At 39.2% G+C, this 17971-nt stretch overlaps 1 protein-coding gene across 1 annotated transcript in view; it reads left to right on the top strand.

Moving 5' to 3' along the window:
• IGSF1 (immunoglobulin superfamily member 1) overlaps positions 5082 to 17971 on the top strand; it is a 375771-nt gene continuing 362881 nt past the window's right edge. The window contains exon 1 of the mRNA XM_021080493.1: positions 5082 to 5755. The gene's annotated coding sequence lies outside the window, so the exon portion shown is untranslated. The remainder of the gene's footprint in view (positions 5756 to 17971) is intronic.

Here is a 17971-nt window from a genome sequence, read left to right as displayed (position 1 = left end):
CTGGTGCATGCACAGAGAAAGATATTCCTATGGCAGCCCTGCCCCTCCTCCTCTCACCCTCTGCCCTCCCCAACAGTGGCGCCTTGCTTCTCCTCTGGCCCCAGGCCTCCTCCTGTGTTCCCTCAGCATGGCACACTGCTCCCTAGCCCCCGGGTTGACTCCACACAGCCAACCCTAGTCCTCTTCCCAGAACTGACCTCCAAAGCCCTTGTCTCAGTGCCCAGCTCCCATTCGAGTGTCTCAGGCTGTGGTGTCTAGGGGTGATGGCACTGATGGTTTGTATGGCTCTCTTTCTGCTTCACCCTCCTTATTCTGGCTGCTGCACTTTTCTCCAAGGCTGGGGCTGCCCATCAGTCCCAGCTGATCTCATCTCTCTCTCTCTCTCTTTTCCTTTCGTTCTACCCAGTTATGTGGAGGATTTCTTGCCCTTTTTGGAGGTTTAAGGTCTTCTGCCAACGTTCAGTAGATGTTCTGTGCCAATCGTTCTACACGTAGATGATTTTTTTTTTTTTTTACGCGTTTGTGAGAGAAGGTCCACATCTTGGTCCCGCCTCCCTTGAGTATATTTGTAAGAATTCTTATAATATTTGTTCATTCAATTTAATCAGTTGTATCTGGACCAGGGCATATTGGCCTATTTTTCTCTCATGTATAGGTCATGTTTTCATGCTTTATGTACATCTGAAGTTTTAAATTGCATGCATATACTTATTCCTACAAATGCCTACAAAGGCAATCTTCTTCAGACTTCATAAAGACTAAATTCCATTCTCTAATTTCACACCATTGATTTAGAGTAAACCAAATTATTTCACCTTCAAGATCAAACTCTCAGTTTACTAAGAAAAAGAAACAGAAAATGCAAGACAGTTTTCCTATTTTACGATTATCTGCAACCATAAATACATTTGGATTTGGAGTCTAATATGCATAAAGCAAAGGATCTGGAAGGCTTCTAAGTAAATTTCAAATAGGCTCTACCTCTCAAGAACACAATGTAGGAGTTCCTGCTCTGGCAAAATGGGGTAAGGACCTGGTGTCTCTGCAGTGGCGAGAGTTCAATCCCCAGCCCTGTGCAGTGGGCTAAGGATCCAGCATTGACCCAGCTATGCTGTAGTTTGCAGCTGCAGCTTGGATTTGATTCCTGGCCTGAGAACTTCCATATGAAACGGGTGCGGCCAAAAAAAAAAAAAACCACAATGAAGATTATATGTCAATTATTGCTCAATAAAGCTGGGGGGAAAATGAATACAAGGTGGACTCTACATGTTTTAATTCTGCCTGTTGTAAGGATTGAATTTTTGAAAACAAAGGTTACTGTTGAAATTCACAGAAAACAAAAATGGTTCCAATATAAATTTAATGAAACTGCAAATTATAAAGGATCAGTTACTGTAAGATGCTATTTTTTTTTCTATAAAAGTAGACATAGTTCTGTGAACATGCTGGAATGATTAAACATCCCACCTTTAATGGTCATGGAAACAAAAGCTTTTGGCAAATTGTTACTTAGCATAAAATCCAGTGTTCTTAGGTATATTTAATGACATTTGAAGTGGCCTTGCTATAAAAGATCTGAGAAAAGCATGGAAAATGGAAAAATTTCAAACCACAGAATAAAACCTATATAGATGATGTCAGTTAAAATTTATAACAAAAAACCCCTGTGGAGAAGCACAGAAACAGGCAGACACCTACACACACAGATACAGTGCACACAGAAGAAAGGACAGAATGCAAGAGATTGAAATATCAACAGAGTTTATGTCGGTGAGGGTATTCTCTCCTGTTTTATAATTGATTAGTTCATCATTTCTTTGCCAGATATCTATATTATCATTAGAATTTGATCAACAGCAAAGGAAATTTATGAGTATCCATCATCCAATTCTAAATGAAGAAACAATATCAAAAATCTCCACCTACAGGGAGTTCCCGTCGTGGCGCAGTGGTTAACGAATCTGACTAGGAACCATGAGGTTGCAGGTTCAATTCCTGGCCTTGCTCAGTGGGTTGAGGATCCGGCATTGCCCATGAGCTGTGGTGTGGATTGCAGACACGGCTCGGATCCCACGTTGCTGTGGCTCTGGTGTAGGCTGGTGGCTACGGCTCTGATTAGACCCCTAGCCTGGGAATCTCCATATGCTACGGAAGCAGCCCTAGAAAAGGCAAAAAGACAAACAAACAAACAAAAAACAAAAAATTCCACCTACAGTATAACCAGGATATAATTGAAGAAATAATGATGTGTAGAATGTTTGTGTGTTTCAAGCACTGTGTGAGCAAATAAGGAGTTTATTGATGAGCAGTAGGCTATATTTATTCAGTTCTAGTATCAGCTCTCATGAATGGATGTTGTACCTCTTATTTACAACATTTGAACATATGTACCATTAAACTGTCCATAGTGGTTCCCTTGGGATACATTGATTTGTGATGAAGTGTTTCCACATGGTCTTTCTTTACCTTTTTCTTTTCATTTGTCTTTCAAAGTTATGTGTATTCTGCAAGATTCTTTATAATATTTATATACTAAACTGTAATTGAATAACAAATCCAGAACAAATATGTGCAGAAAAAATTATTGGTGCCAACTTGCTGTGTTGACCTCATGGGAGCTAAGGAATCCGAGCATACAAAACAAGAGGGTTAAAAAAATACCACCATATTTTATAAGTCTTTGTCTGTTTGAAGTGGCATTACTTGGGACTTCCTTGCATTTCTTGATAAATTGGCTGTTGTACCGGGACTTATTAAAAAGCAGATCTAATTTTGAGAAATTCCAAACTTAAGAAGCTACTCTTTAAAAAGTAACCAGTATTTCAAAGAATATTTAATGGGATTTGAAAAGTACTCTAGCTACAATAACCACAGAAAACATTTGAACACCTGCGGTCTGAAGGAATTTTAAATTTATTATTTAGAAGTGATTGGTATGTTATGTAAGTAAGAGATGAGAATGACACAATGGATCAGCTGTGTCTCTGCAGCATCAGGATGCGGGTTTGATCCCTGGCCTGGCACAGTGAGTTAAAAGATCCAGCATTGCCACAGCTGCAGTGTAGGTTGCAACTGTGGCTTAGATCAGATCCCTCATATGCTGCGGGGCAGCCTAAAAAGATTATTTATTCTTGTTTGAACTACCATTATATATGGCCATACCCGTGGCATATAAAGTTCCCAAGCTAGGGGTTGAATTAGAGCTACAGCTGCAGGCCTACACCACAGCTGCAGCAACACCAGATCCAAGCCGCATCCATGACCTACACCACAGCTCACGGCAATGCTGAATCCTTTACCCACTGAGCAAGGGCAAGGACCGAACCCGCATCCTCATTGATCCCAGTTGGGCTCATTAACCACTGAGCCACGAAGGGAACTCCTAAATATATTTTTAAAAATAAATTTTATGAGAGTATAGTTGACTTAGAAAGTTGTTTTCAGCAAAGTAAATCAGTTTTACATATACATATATCCATTCCTTTTTAGATTCTTTTCCCATAAAGGTTCCCATATAGGCTATACATTAGGTCCTTGTTACCTATTTTGTATATAGTAGTGTGTATATGTCAATTCCCACCCCCTAATTTATCCATCCCGCCCCACATTTCCCCTTTGACCTACCATTATTTTTGGCATTACAACTTCTCAAAATTTGAACAGTTTACCTACCGCAGATTTACAAAAGATTTGTAAATCTTTTGGATAATAAGCTTCTTCCTACAGGAGAATGAAGAAATTCTAAGTTCTCCAAATACACAGACATACAGACACACACACACACACACACACACATATACACACACACACACATATATATATCATGTTAGCACAATAAAAATTAGTCATGCTACTTGAGGGGTGGCATCATATGCATTAAAGTTCTGGTCGTTAAATACGCTTTATGAACTGAACATTTATTTCTTCATTAAGATCCTAACATTTTTACTGAATGTGGCGATCAGGAAGATCAAAAGATCAAACTTTGCCAATGTTTTATTTACTAAAAATCAGGTTTAGCAAATTTTTCATGGAACTATGATCCAAATCATGAAGACCAATAAATCTCATGTTAATGTAAACTTTTTGCTGCATATGAAGCTAAATATACGTGTATGTATGTGTGTGTTGAAATGAGTGCACGAGCACATGGAAACTGAGTTTACGTGAGCATGTTGAAACATTCAGTGTTTATCAGCGGTACTACCGAGTACGGTTACAAGAGTGCTTTACTCTTGTTCAGCCCCTGGTTATTTCCTGAATCCTTCACAAGCACCATGTTGTAGTTACATATGAGAAAATGCTATATGACTGATTCCTGGGACTTCATCAGTGAAACACAAACACAAAAAGTCAGAGGAAGCCACAAAGCCTCAATCACGATGCAGGAATTGTGCCTGGGTTTCAGGGTTAAATGATGAAACCATGAGCTAAAGCATGTGCCCTCTGACTGGAATTTTTACATATTTGTGTATGTGTATTATTTCATGTGAGTACTGTCTTAGCATGCAGCTTTGAGAACTAAGTAGACAACTTATCTGAGACTTCCAGAGAAGTAGTTGTCTCTCCCTAAATAAAAGCAAGGCCTAGTGCCCAGGCCAGTAAATGGAGGAGGACTCTCAGGGAGCCTTGGAAGTGAGCCAGGTCAAAAACAACATGTACATGGGCCTAGATTGGCTCTTCTTCAAGCCCCTAGGTGCAACCATTTTCTTTTCCCTCTTAGGCCTGGATCTCCAGGTTTGCCTCTTGGTATGCCAAGACTAATTGGTAATAATAGAAAATACTGGAGCTATAATGCTGAGTCAAGAGAAAGTAGAACTCTAAAGACTAGGTAAGTGGAAATTAAGTTCTTGAACCAAAAAGATGCCTGAGAAGAGTATAGGTTTAGGCCTCAGTTTGATTGCAGATGGAGACCAGAAGGAAAATCACAATTCTGTGAGCAGGTTTCTTCAAACTGGGCAAGAGGCAAGGCGGCCATATTTCCTGCTCCAGTGTCTCTTGGTCACATTTTTTTCACACGGGATGGGTGGGAGAAGAGGGCACAGGGCAGTGTTAGATGGAATTTCTGGAGCAACACTGCCATCTTGAGGAAATCACTGGAAGAAGCCCCAAGGTTTCTTCTCTGAAAGGACTTTTAGTTTGGAAAGGTCCCTTCAGTGAAGAGGCTGAAGGGCTGGGCCCCCAGCCGGAGCTCAGTGCCTCTTCCAGAAGGCTACCCGGAGTTTTAGATAAAGGTGGGGTTCTGGGGTAGGATCAGGCTCTTGGGGAGGTCAGACCTGCCAGGAAGTTCAGGCACAGGAAGTCGTGGGGTGGGGTCTTGGTATTTTCCCAGTGTGGGCGGGACCAGAGGAAGCCACTAACAAAGTAGTAGGCCTGTGGGCATTTTTCTGTCTCCCAGCCCCTCAGAGCACGTGGTGTTCCCATGCTCTGGGGCCTGGGCCCTTTGTAGTGGCAGAATGTAGAGTGCAGAGGACAGGACAATTCCTGGAGGCTTAAAGCAGGACCCAGTGTGTTGCCGGAGGTCTCAGGTGCACCCAAATTGGAGCCGAGAGAGCCTGAAGAAAAGTGGAACTGCCCAACCAAGCCAAGAAGGGTTGCCACTGCTGCTAGGAGAGCTGACCTGGCACATACAGATGGGAAGCAGAAACAACTGAAGAGGATTGAAGAGGGACCCACGTTTAAAAAGTGCTTGTCTGCAGGAAGTACCATTACCTGTGACCCTGCTTCATTTCTTCATACATGGCTGTTGTAGCAGGTACATTGTAAAGAAGCATGATTATTTCTAGAGATGCAAAAACAGGTGGCAAAATTTTAAAACATGTCGAAATTCCAAAGAATACTTAATGGTGTTTTAAAAACATCAAAGTAGGAAATCTTGTCTTAATGCTCATAGCGGAAGGGAATTTGAACATCGTTTTTTAAAAGTATATATATGTGCAAAGCAAAGAGCTAAAAATGCATGACAAAGACATTTTCTAAGTGGTTATTTCTTCTGATTGAGGCACCAATTATTTTCTACTTTATAATTTCTCAAAATTTGAACACTTTCCCAGCAATAGGTATAACTTGTGTAATTTCTTGGAATAGAAGGATCTTCTAGAGCAAATATAAAAACATCTTCAAGCACTCCAAAATATGTATTGATATGCAAGTATGCAAATGGTATAAGGTAGCGCTGGAGATTGTGTAGAATTACACCCAGTTACAATTATGTTTAAAGAGAAATAGAACTGTGTGTGTATTTGTGTGTTTGTATATGTATGTAAACGTTTATATATATATATTTACACCTATATATATATATATATATATTTACACATATATATATAAACATTTTTAAAAGCTCCATGTTTACAGTGGTGGTCAGTGTTACAGTGAATATTCTTTTTAGTTTGAAATTCTCAGTCGACATATTTGTATGCATATTTATATTTATATAAAACAAGGCATTAATGAAAGATTATAGCTGCATGTAAAGGGTGAGTGCATCCACCTTAAAGTTTTCTTAGGATACACATCAGGGTGATGGAATTTGAGAGATACCAACTCACAATTATTGAATTCTGTTTTCTTTCTTTACAGTTTTTAAAGAAAATTTTAAGGTAAAAATTGGGTGTAAGTTTGAGAAATATAAAAACAGAAACCCTGATGTTGGCGCATGAGTATTCAGTGTCTGTTCCAATATTAGTTTTAGGAAAAAAAATACATGTATGTCATTGTATTAAAGATTAGGTAAGGTAGATCTCAAAATCAAGATCCCTGAGTGGTGGAATTACAGTATTTTATGTCCTGTGTATGAAAAAAAAAAAAGATTGAGAACCTAATTAATATTCTTTAATTAATGGGTCAATCAAGTCATTCTTTGCAAACTTTTTATTATCTAACATCCAGGTCTTGCGAATGTTTCATGATAATTTCAACCTACCCAGGAATCAGAAGTGAAAATTTTGGGTCTAAACCATGATGCATATATAAATGCAATTCACATGTAAATTTATTGTACCTTATTACTATAAATAGAGACCCATGTGCATGTGTTGAAAGATTGGAAGTAAACCTGCAAAAGGTTATCAGTGCTTGATATAGATTTCATGAATGATTATTTTCTGACCCCTCGCAAGCACCGTTGTTATTTGTTTATGAGAAACGGCTAGAAGACTGAGCCCTAAAACTTAATTAGTGGCATACCCAGACATAGTAATGAAGTCATAGGAAGCCGTTGAAGGCCATAGTCACATGCGTGGGAAGACGGTTATGTTCCCCTGTTAAATGATGAAACCATGAAAAAAAACCATGTCCCTTCTGAGTGGAATGTATATATGTTGAAGTATATATGTGTCACTCCAAGTGGAACATTGTATGGAATTTAGACCTGAGAGCTCTCTGAAGCCTCCTCTTAGAGTTCCAGCCAAATGACTGCCTTTCATCACAAGGCCTAGTGAGCTAAGTGAAGAACCACGTGGCCTAGTACCCAGATTTGTTCTTCTCCAGGCCCTTATTTCCATTATTTTCTTTACTCAGCCCTGGATCCCTAAGAATTGCCCATTAAAGCAAATAACATGAAATAGGGTTAGGGATCAAAGCAGAGTGAAGAAGAGCAGACCTGCAAAACTTTGGCAGAGTAGAAATGAAATTCTTAGAAAGAAAACATTGGTTGGTAGTGGTTTAGGCCTCAGTTTGATTTATGAGAGAAACTGGGAGCAAACATACCTCTCTCTGCAGATTTCTTCCACACAGGGCAATTAGCAATGCATCTCTGTTTCCTGACTCCTTTGTCTCTTGGTGGCCTTTTTTTCTTTTTGAGTGTGGGAGTAGAGGGCCTGGGAGGGGGTAGGTTGGGGCGGGGTGGGCGGTAGTATGAGAGGGTGAGGAGGTGTTAATTGGCTTTTCTTGAGCAATACTGCCACCAAGAGGAACTAGTCTGACAAAACCCAGTTATTAGAATTCCCGTGAGACCTAGAAGTTGAGAAAGGTTTTGCCTTTTGTGAGGCTGAGTGGCTACTGGCCCTGAGCTGGGTTTCTTTCTGAAGCATTTGAGTCTAGCCATCCTTGAGGTTCTTGGCCAAGGGTAGCCGAGGGAGATTTGGGAGACATTTGAAAAAGCATGCCGCAATGGTCAAGTACCCTATGAAAACGCAACGTGACCTCTGACCTCTACTTCAGCTAAGCAGATATCAAAGAGCGTCTGCATCAGATGAACGAAGCTGTCTGCTTTGTTGTAATAGTTTGACTTGGTCTTATGCTAGACTGAGGAAACTAGATGTGTGAAGACAGTGACCCATATCTGAAGTTCGAATTGTGTGTGACAGAATTCCCTAGCTCGGGATTCTTCATGCTTAAGAATTTTCAGTTCACACATTCTGGTTTACATTGAGAGACTAATCTTGACCAGAGAGTGGATGGAAGCCTGACACAACAGCACCTTTCTGAGTCTTAGGAATTCAAGCATGACAACACCATAACCTAGTAACAGGAGATTGTAACTGTTGCCAACCCTAGCTACTGCTCAACCATTGATGTTCATCTCAGATCACAAGCTGTTGCAGAATGGAAAGTTTAGAAAACCCCACCCAGTAGAAAAGATGGCAAAGGAAAGAGCAGGCAGGCACTTCCTAGACAATAAAAGGCCATGCGACCCAGTCTTACTAGTAAAGATTTTCAAGTTCACCAAAGTAAATTGCAATTCAACATTGTTTTTCCATAATACTCTTCACTCTTCATTATAACCCTGAGCAAGCCACTGAAAAATAAAACCATTAATGTCACCCAGTTTGTGTAATGATTTGTAGAATTGGGCAACCTCCTAAACAGGTGAGAAGCAATGTCAATTGGTTAACATTGGTTAATGTATCACAGGAGAATACCCTTTGTTCAGAAACTCTGCCACTCAAAAGTGAACACTAAGCCACATGCCCACAGGAAAGCAGAGCCACTAGGGCCAAGGAGGATCGCTGAAGTTTCCTTCACAAGAATGGATAGTGGGGAGGGGCAAAAGGCCCATTTTCTGGAGCTATAGCAAGTTCAGCTGGAGTAGGCAGTCTTTGTCAGCCTTTGGAAAGATTGAAATCCACTCTCTCGAGTCCTTCTTGGAAGAGATGTTCATACCTTTGATTCAGGGGAAAAAAAATGTTAGAACTTAAGGATCAAACCATCCTAGGTGGCAAATGCAAAGAAAATGAAAAATAATGCCTGTCTTTTTCTACTTATTACATACATGATTTATTCAAGTCTAGCACATAAACATGTGAATTTTAAAAAGTGAATAGGCACAAGGAAAGTATCTAGAAAGTACAACCAAAAAACTGACAGTGTCTAACTTTCTAGATGTTTCTAATGACTTGCCTTCAAGTTTTAACTTTCTACTTGTTTAAAGTCTTAAAAGTGCTGAAAGCAAGAAAAACTTGCATTTGAAATAAAAAAAAAAGAAATGAACATTATCCCAATATGCAATTAAGAAAAGGGTGTGTTACATGATCTGTTTTTCTTTTAAAAATGTGCACAGGTCTATATGTGTGCAAGATTTAAAGGCCTCACTCTTAATTGTTATGTAAATAGAATGGCATTTCCAAATTGTGTTCAACAGAAAATCCTGTTTTCTGAAGCATATTTAATATCATATGAAGAGGCTTTTATGATGTAAGATCTCAAAAATAGTGATAGAAGGAAGCAACTCAAACTGCAACCACATGTCTCATGTAAGTCAAAATTCATACCAACAAACTCTGACAACCCTTACCTAGGTGCCCACATATATACAATTATGCATAATATAACATAAAAGCAGAATGCAGTATATCAGACACTGATGGTATATCCGTTGAGTTCCTGTGGGTTAGAGTATCATTTCTTTACTGCTTTATATTTGCTCAGATTTTTTATTCTTTTCCAGATACATGTATTCTTATGATTTGATCAATAGTAGAGGAATGCTATGAGACTTAACCATGAAAAACTTTAAAGTTGCTCATGAATAGTTAATGCTATTGGCAGTTGCCCACTGTCCACTATTGACTCAAAAATTCATGGCACCAAACTCTGTACAGTGTGACCAAGTTAGGTTTGAAAAAATAAATGGAAATGTTTTGTTTGTTTATTAAATTTAAACCAACATACTCATCAAGCTGCTAATTGTGGTTCCCTTGGGAAAGAAGGATTTAGGATAAAGTGTTTCTACTTGTTATTGATTGATAGAGTCTGTATTTCAAGAGGCCAATAATATATTTGTAATTTGAGAACCAATCCAGAACAAATATGTACAGAAGAAATTACTGACATAGCTTATTTGCTGGCCATTTGAGACCTAATGTATTTATGTCTCTAACTGATTACAGAAAGCAAGAGGATTCAGAACACCCATTTTTTGGAAATCCTTGTCTGCTTGAGTGGGCATTACTTTTGACCTCACTGCACTTTATACATGGCTAATGTTTCTGATAATTTTATAAACAGGTATGCTTAATTATAAGAAATACAAAAAGAAGAGGGGCACCATTAGAAATAGGAAGTATTCCAAGGAATATTTAAGGATGTTTGCAAAGAACTCAAACTGTAATCAGTGAAGAAAAAATGTCTGAATCCTTGAGGTATAAGGAAACTGAGATTTTTGGCCAAAGAATACATGTGCACAGGAAACATGCAAACAATGTAAGGCAAAGACAGTTTAAAAGTTATTTCTAGTTTTGATTGAGGTGCCATTTGTTTTTGGCTTTAAAATATGAACAGGTTGCCAACGTAGGTGTCACTCTTTTAATAGCTTGGAAGAGAGACCTCTTTCCAGAATAACATGTAAAGAAATTTCAGGCTGAGGAAAATATGTATTTATATGAGACCATGCAGTTTATACAAGATTATGCAGAAGACTTGTCCAAAACTACAGCCAATATAAGGCAAATTATAACTATAAGGAGAAACAAATGTGTGCATGTATATATATATGCATATAATATACTTTATATATACTGTATAGTAAATAGATAATGAATAAGGCGATAAAAACATTTTTCATGATGATTTCTTTACTAAAGTGAGGACTTGCAAATTCTATATAATATTCTCAAAATGACTAGGAATCAGGAGTGAAAATTTCTTATGGAAACCATAATGTACTAATATCCAGTTTTAATATAGATTTGTTACTGTGTTTGAACACACATATAGAACTTTGTATTGAGAGGAGTAGAAAGACATAATCTAAAATGTTGTCAGTGTCATAAGTTTTATGGCAGTGCTTCCCTCTTGATCAAGCACGTACTTATTTCTAAATCCTTGGCAAGCATTATCATGACATGAGAGAGTGCTTGTATTTCAAATGGTAAGTGAAAGGATAAGACAAAACTCAAAGTAGCCTCTGATTGGAATATATGTATCCTGACATGTGGGGCATTGTATAGCATAGAAGAGCTATGTGGACCTTCTCTGGGCCCCAGTTAAATGGCTGCCAACAATTCAACACATAGAACCTACCTCTTTACCTAGAAAATGTAGGAAAATTCCTTGAGAGCCATAGAGGTGAGCCAAGCTAGGACATATGGATGTGTAGAGATGCCCTCTTGGTTGGATTTTCCTCATTTTATTTTTCTGTTTAATGTTGGATACTTGAGACTTACCTCCAGAAGTAGACACCTTGATAACTTGGAAAAATGCTGGAGATGTAGTGCTGAGTGAACAAAAACAAAAACTGTGAAGACTAGGCCTAGTGGAATTTGAATTCTTGCAAAGAGAAGATGCCTGATGAGGATGGGTAGCTTTAGGCCTCATTTTGGTTTCCAGTGAAAAACCAAGGCAAATGTACAGCTGTGTGAGCAGGTTCTTTCAAGCTGGACAAGATAAAAGGCAGCCATATTTCCTGGTACCTTTGCCTCTCTTTTCTTCCAGCAGGATGGGAGGTTGAAGAGGGCTGGGGGTGGGGCGGGGAGGAAAATACTTGTTAGCATAACTGGTGCACTACTGCCACCATGAGGAAATAGTTTAAAATCTGCCTATGCCGGCATTGCTTTGTCTCCAAGAGGACTTTCGGTCCGTTTGGTGGAAGGGCTAAGCAGGTTCTGGTCCCAATCTGGGCCTGCCTGGCTTCTCTGAGTTATTATTATAGAAACTCTGGCTAAAGATCTGATGCTGGTATGACGAAGTTGAGGTCTAGCTGTAGAGGGTGGCTGGTGGGTGGGGTTGGCCGGACTGAGCCATCAGCTGATAGGAAGTCCCTACACTGGAAGTTGTGTGATGAAAATATTCAGTAGTTAAACACAGATGAATCCACATATAAAGACACCTCGATGGTCAAAGTCCTGAAACCGCAGATAAAGACAAAATCTAGAGGACAGCTGGATACAAAAGACAAAATATATTCACTGGCAAGGAACAAATATAAGATTTATAGCAGACTCTCTAAACATTACTCAAGCTATAAGGAAATAGACTGGATCTTAACGGCATTGAAAACAAAACAAATAAAATGATCAACACAGAATTTTATACCATCAAAAATGTCTTTCAAAACAAGGAAAAATACTTTTTCAGACCAACAAAACTAAGAGAATTCATTATCAGCAGACCTTCACTATAATAAATATTAAAGAAAACTCTTTAGGCAGAAGGAATGTGGTATCAGACAGACACCTGGGATTGACACAGAGAATTAGAGATCTCTAGAAATTGTTAAAATGAAAGTAAAAACACAAGACAGTTCTCATTTTTAATTGTTTTAAAATATATTTGACCATCTATTAGAAAAATAGTAGCGTATTTCAGAAGTATAATGACAGTACAAAAGATGGAAGGTAAAAACATATTATCATAAGGTTCTTACACTACATGAGAAGAAATGTATTATTAATTACATGCAGACTTTTTTTTTCATATGGAAGTTCCCAAACTAGGGGTCAAATCAGCTACAGCTGCCAGCCTATGTGGGATCCGAGCCACGTCTACAACCTATACCACACCTCATGGCAACACTGGATCCCTGACCCACTGACGGAGGCCAGGGACCAAACCTGCATCCCTCTGTATCCTAGTAGGATTTCTTTCTGCTGCACCACAATGGGAACTTCATGTAGATTTTTTAAACCTTAGGTCAACCACATACAAATTTAAAAAGAATTATAACTGATGAACTAATAGTGATAAAACTGGAATCATAAAAAATACTCAGTTGATCCACTAAAATTCATGAAAAAGAACAAGTAGAAAACAACCAGCAAAATTTAAATGCTACCATATTAATAATTGTAATAAATGTAAATGATCTAACAGTCTTTTGAAAAGACAGAGATTTTCAGATTGTATTAATAAAAGTAAGAACCAAGTATATTCCGGCTATAGGAAATCCACTTTAAATATAAAGATATTGATATATTTAAAATGATAGGTAATATATACCAAGCAAACACTAATCAAAAGAAAGCCATGGTGCCTCTCTTAATCTCTAAAGAGAGCTCTGATGGTGAAAACTACACAGCAAAACATCGAAGAATTATATTGGAAAAGACCAACTTTAAGGAAGAAGAGAGCTTTAAAAAATAATTGTTATCAATATCACCAGATAGGCAAGAGATGATATTGCAACCGTGATAGAAGAAAAGGATACAGTGTAAAAGAACACAACGATTAAAAGTAGCATAGCAGAAATACAAAGCTCGTAAAAGAGGTTGGAAAAAGACTGTACTTGTAATTTTAAAAATTGAAAAAAACTAAGAAAATTAGGGTTCATCTGGAAATGTCATTTATTATCTGAATAATAGTTGCCAGCAATTTAACAGAAATATAAAATGATATTCCATTTTTGAAAGGGACTACCAAGTTATCAGCGTAGTAGATCAAAAGAGACCTACGTGAGGACATATTATGAAATTTCAGGACACCGTAATAGGGAAGAGCATATAACTACCATAAAAGTATGAAGAATCAGAATGACTTTGAACTGCTGAACATCAACACAGGAAACCAGAATTCTGTGAAACAGTGTCTTCAAAATACTGAGAAAAAATTATTTCCAACTCAAGATAGCTGAGTCAAAAACAGTCTTCCACCAAACACAAAAATATTATTATTAGTGTGTTATAGAAAATTGAATGGAGACGCCTTAGGAATCAAGGAAGCCCATGAGGATAAGTGACTCAAGATGGCCTCCTGCAGGCCTTCCAGCATTGCAGGAACATCCAGCATTTTCTTCCTTTTAATCCTGGTATCCTGAGACTAGTCCCTACAAGACTTCTTGATAGTTAGGAAAATGCTGGAGAACTCATTCTGAGTGAAGAAGAGCTAAACTATGAAGCCAAGATCTGGTGGAAAGTTAATGGTGGACAAAAGAAGGTGCCTGAGGAGTTCTTTGGTGGTGCAGTCAGTTTGATCATTGACCCTGGAACTTCCATGTGCCATAGGCATGGGGTGGGGGGTGGGGAGAGAAAGGAAGGAAGGAAAGAAAGAAAAGAGAAAGAAGAAAAGATGGCTGAATGCCTGGAAGACAGGAGTAGTTTAGGCTTCAGTTTGATTATAGATGGATATGGGAGGCAAAATTGCTGTAGTGTGAGCTGGTTTCCTCAAACTCAGCACTAGCACCTCGGCCTTTTGTTAGCGTTTTTTCAGACAAGTTGGGCGGGAGACGAGGCCCCTGAGTCAGGGCTGGTTGACATTTTTGGAGCACTACTGCCATCGTGAGGAAATCATTTGGTGAAGCGCTAAGTCATTGGTCTTGCCGCCCAGGAGACCGCGGGGGAGGTTGTGCATCTCCTAGCTCCAAACATTGCATCCTTGCTTTCCTCTCTGAGCTTTCCAGGATACTTTAACAAAGGCAAGATATAATTGTAAAAGCTGGCTAGTGAGTAGCCAGGACCAGATGGGCAACAGCCAGGAAGTCAGGCACAGGAAGTTGGGGAAGTGGAACTCCGCCCAATGCAGACCAGACTGGAGGAAGTGATTCGTAACCCAAGTGCAGAGCTTATGATCTTTTTGCATCCTCCTGTCCTTTGAGCAAGAGGCAGACACTCTGAGAGAAAGTACTTGGCACTGTGGGACCTTAGCCCCATTTGGCAACAGTGTCATAACTCAGAGTGCAAGGGAAAAAATTTCATTGTGTATCATAGAGGATATATTGAAGAGTATATTTGGAGCTGTAAGCAGTAATTGATCATCAGCAAAGTGCAGTTGGCTCTTAGGAATGTCTTGAAGACATTTGGCAGAGCATGCCTCAGAGAACCCAAGTGCCTAGTGAAGGTGAAAGGTAACTGCTGACCTGAAATTATTTCTGCTAAAACACACCAAGAGAAAGTTTGGACCAAATGTGCTGGGGTGCCTGTCTTGGAGAAGCGCTTTAACTTGGCTTCACATTTCAGTGGAATAGACAAGTGTATGGAGAATTGTGAACAAACTAGAGGTGACCTCAGCTCTGGAATTCCTTAAGCTCGAGAATGTTGTATTCACCTCACCCCAGTTATCCTTAACAGAAGCCAAATAGACTGAGAGAGGATAGAAGCCTAAGGTAATAGCTCCTAGCTGAATTTCAGTGTTTCAGTTATAGTAATGGAAACAGCAAAAACTGGAAACTAAGAACAACAATTGTCAATGTTTACTGCCCTTCAACCATTGACATCCATTACAGATCATTAGCTGTCCCAAAATGAAAAGCAAAAGGAAAACAAGATAGCAGGAAAGGGGAAAAAAGAATGGGGCATGAACTTCCCAGAAGAAAAAGGCCATGGATCAGAAAAGTCTATTGGCAGAGGTTCTCAAATTCCCCAATAAGTAAGTAAATTATGGTTCAAGTAATTCTCAACTATCCACTACTCCCACCTAATATATCCTGAGTGAGCTGCTGAAAACGAAGCCATCAATATTGCCCAGTTTATGTGATTATTTGTAGAAACAGACAAGTTCCTATGAATCGCTAGGCATTATCAATTTCTTTAATATTTCTGAGGGCAATTTATGTGCATCAGTTAACCTTTCACATGACCATATCCTTCCTCCAGAGACTCTACCCATAGGAAAGATTAGGGATAGTAGATTTCATTGAGCTTTTCTTTTGCAATGAAAAGAAAACAGCAGGGCAGCCAAAAAAAAAAAAAAAAAAACCACACACACACAAAAACAAACAAACAAACAAACAAAAAAAAAGCAGAAGAGGCGAGCAGAAGAAAGAAGATAAAAATATCAAAGCTTATCTCTGTGGATTGCTCAGCTTTCTCTAAGGGGTTATACACTAATATCATCTCAGGTATAGCAGAGTGAGAGGCATGATGAAAATAGACAAGTGTTCAGGAGTCCTGATATGCTCATCTCTCCAAGGAGAATAGCTTGTGAAGACTACAGGGCATCTTCATCAGTAAAAGGCTGAGAAGCAGGCACAGGGACTAATACTTGCTAATATGAATGAACATGAATGATTAAGTCCCAAGCCCCAGGAGTCTCATCTTCCTTAGGAGAAAGCCAACCACTAAAGAACCCATTTCTGTCTCTGGTGAGAGCATTTTGCTTTAAGGTGGTAGGCCTTCACACTGGCTTAATGGTGGCAGGGTGGCACCATCCTTGCTCCAGGCAATGGGTGCACCAGATTTTGGGGTGTCCCAAAGAACTGCAGACTCAGACCAGCTGCTGTTAGATGTCACATGGAATAAGATTCCCATCCCAAGCCCCAACTTTGATCCTGTCAATATATCTTGTACCCAGCCCAACTGTCTCATTCTGTAAGGGGCTGGGGCAGAAGACAAATGCCCAGAAGTTCTGCATAGGCTCTCATTGCTTTCCTCTAGTTCTGCTCACAGTGGGAAGAAAGAAAGACACCACAGTCCTTGTCACTCACTCAGAAGCTTCTCTACCAGCATTCTTCCTTTGTCCAGAGCTCAGAGTTCAAGTAAAGGAGACCCAGCTTGATCAGAGCCCATTCAGCCTTAAAGGCTAGATCTCCGGGAGTTCACACTAACAATTTCAGCTTTTCTAAAACTACTTCCTCGTGATGGCAGTATGGCTCCAGAATGGCCAACCAGCCCTGCCCCCAGCTCCTCTTCTCCCTCCCATCCCATCTGAAAAAAAAAACGCCACCTAGAGACCAAGGAGCCAAGAAATATGTCTGCCTTGTATTTTGCTGGTTTTAAGCAACTTGCTCACACCGTTCTATGGCTTTTGATTTCCATCTGAAATTAAAAACTGAAGCCTAAATTCATCATACACATCTGGCCTTATCTTTTACAAGAACTCAATCCCAGTTTGGAGAAACCAGCTTGCAGTGCGACAGTTTTGCTTTCAGTTTCTATTTGAAATGCGCCTGAAAACCACCCACCCTCATCAGCCAACTTTTCAAGAGTTCCCTTTCCACTAGACCAAAGCTTTGCAGATAATCATCTTCTTTAGTCAGTGTTCGAGATGGAGATCCTATAAAACTGGATTGTGATGATCATTGTACAACTATAAATGTAATAAATTCACTGAGTAAGTAAAAAAAAGTCAATATTCGATCTGTACGATTTTCCCCATTTTCAAGATTTCTGATGCAGGGCTGAAGTCTTGGAGATCCATGCAAGAGGAAAAGAAATTGCTAGAATCTCAAGAAGTTTGCAAGAAGCCATTAGACCTTGTGGTGTTTGACCTGGCTCGTTTCTTAGGCTCCTATGGAGTCCTCCATTTTCTGGCTCACGTACTTTAGAAAGTAACCCAAATGGCATCTTTTTAAATGTCTTTATAGATTGAGGGCTCACTGGTAAATATTTCAGTGGCTTAAACGAGATGCTCAGAATAAATATTCATATTTTGCTATTTTCATTTAAGGAAAAGCTAAAGAACAAAATTCAAGTTTAGTAAAATTTAAAGATCTAACTGGCTTTATTGAATGATTCATAAATTAGGCAGCACCTCACCTAGCAAGCAGAGGGGAGCTCTAAAGGAATACAAAAGGGGAAAGGTTTTCAAAAACAGGACAAGGAAATCATAAACCAACAAAAAAAGTATTATTTCAGTGTCGCTCATCTCCCTTTTAGGAAAA

The sequence above is a fragment of the Sus scrofa genome, chromosome X (assembly GCF_000003025.6).
Source record: "Sus scrofa isolate TJ Tabasco breed Duroc chromosome X, Sscrofa11.1, whole genome shotgun sequence".
NCBI classification, from domain to species: domain Eukaryota; kingdom Metazoa; phylum Chordata; class Mammalia; order Artiodactyla; family Suidae; genus Sus; species Sus scrofa.
This window is presented reverse-complemented; position numbering and strand designations above follow the sequence as displayed.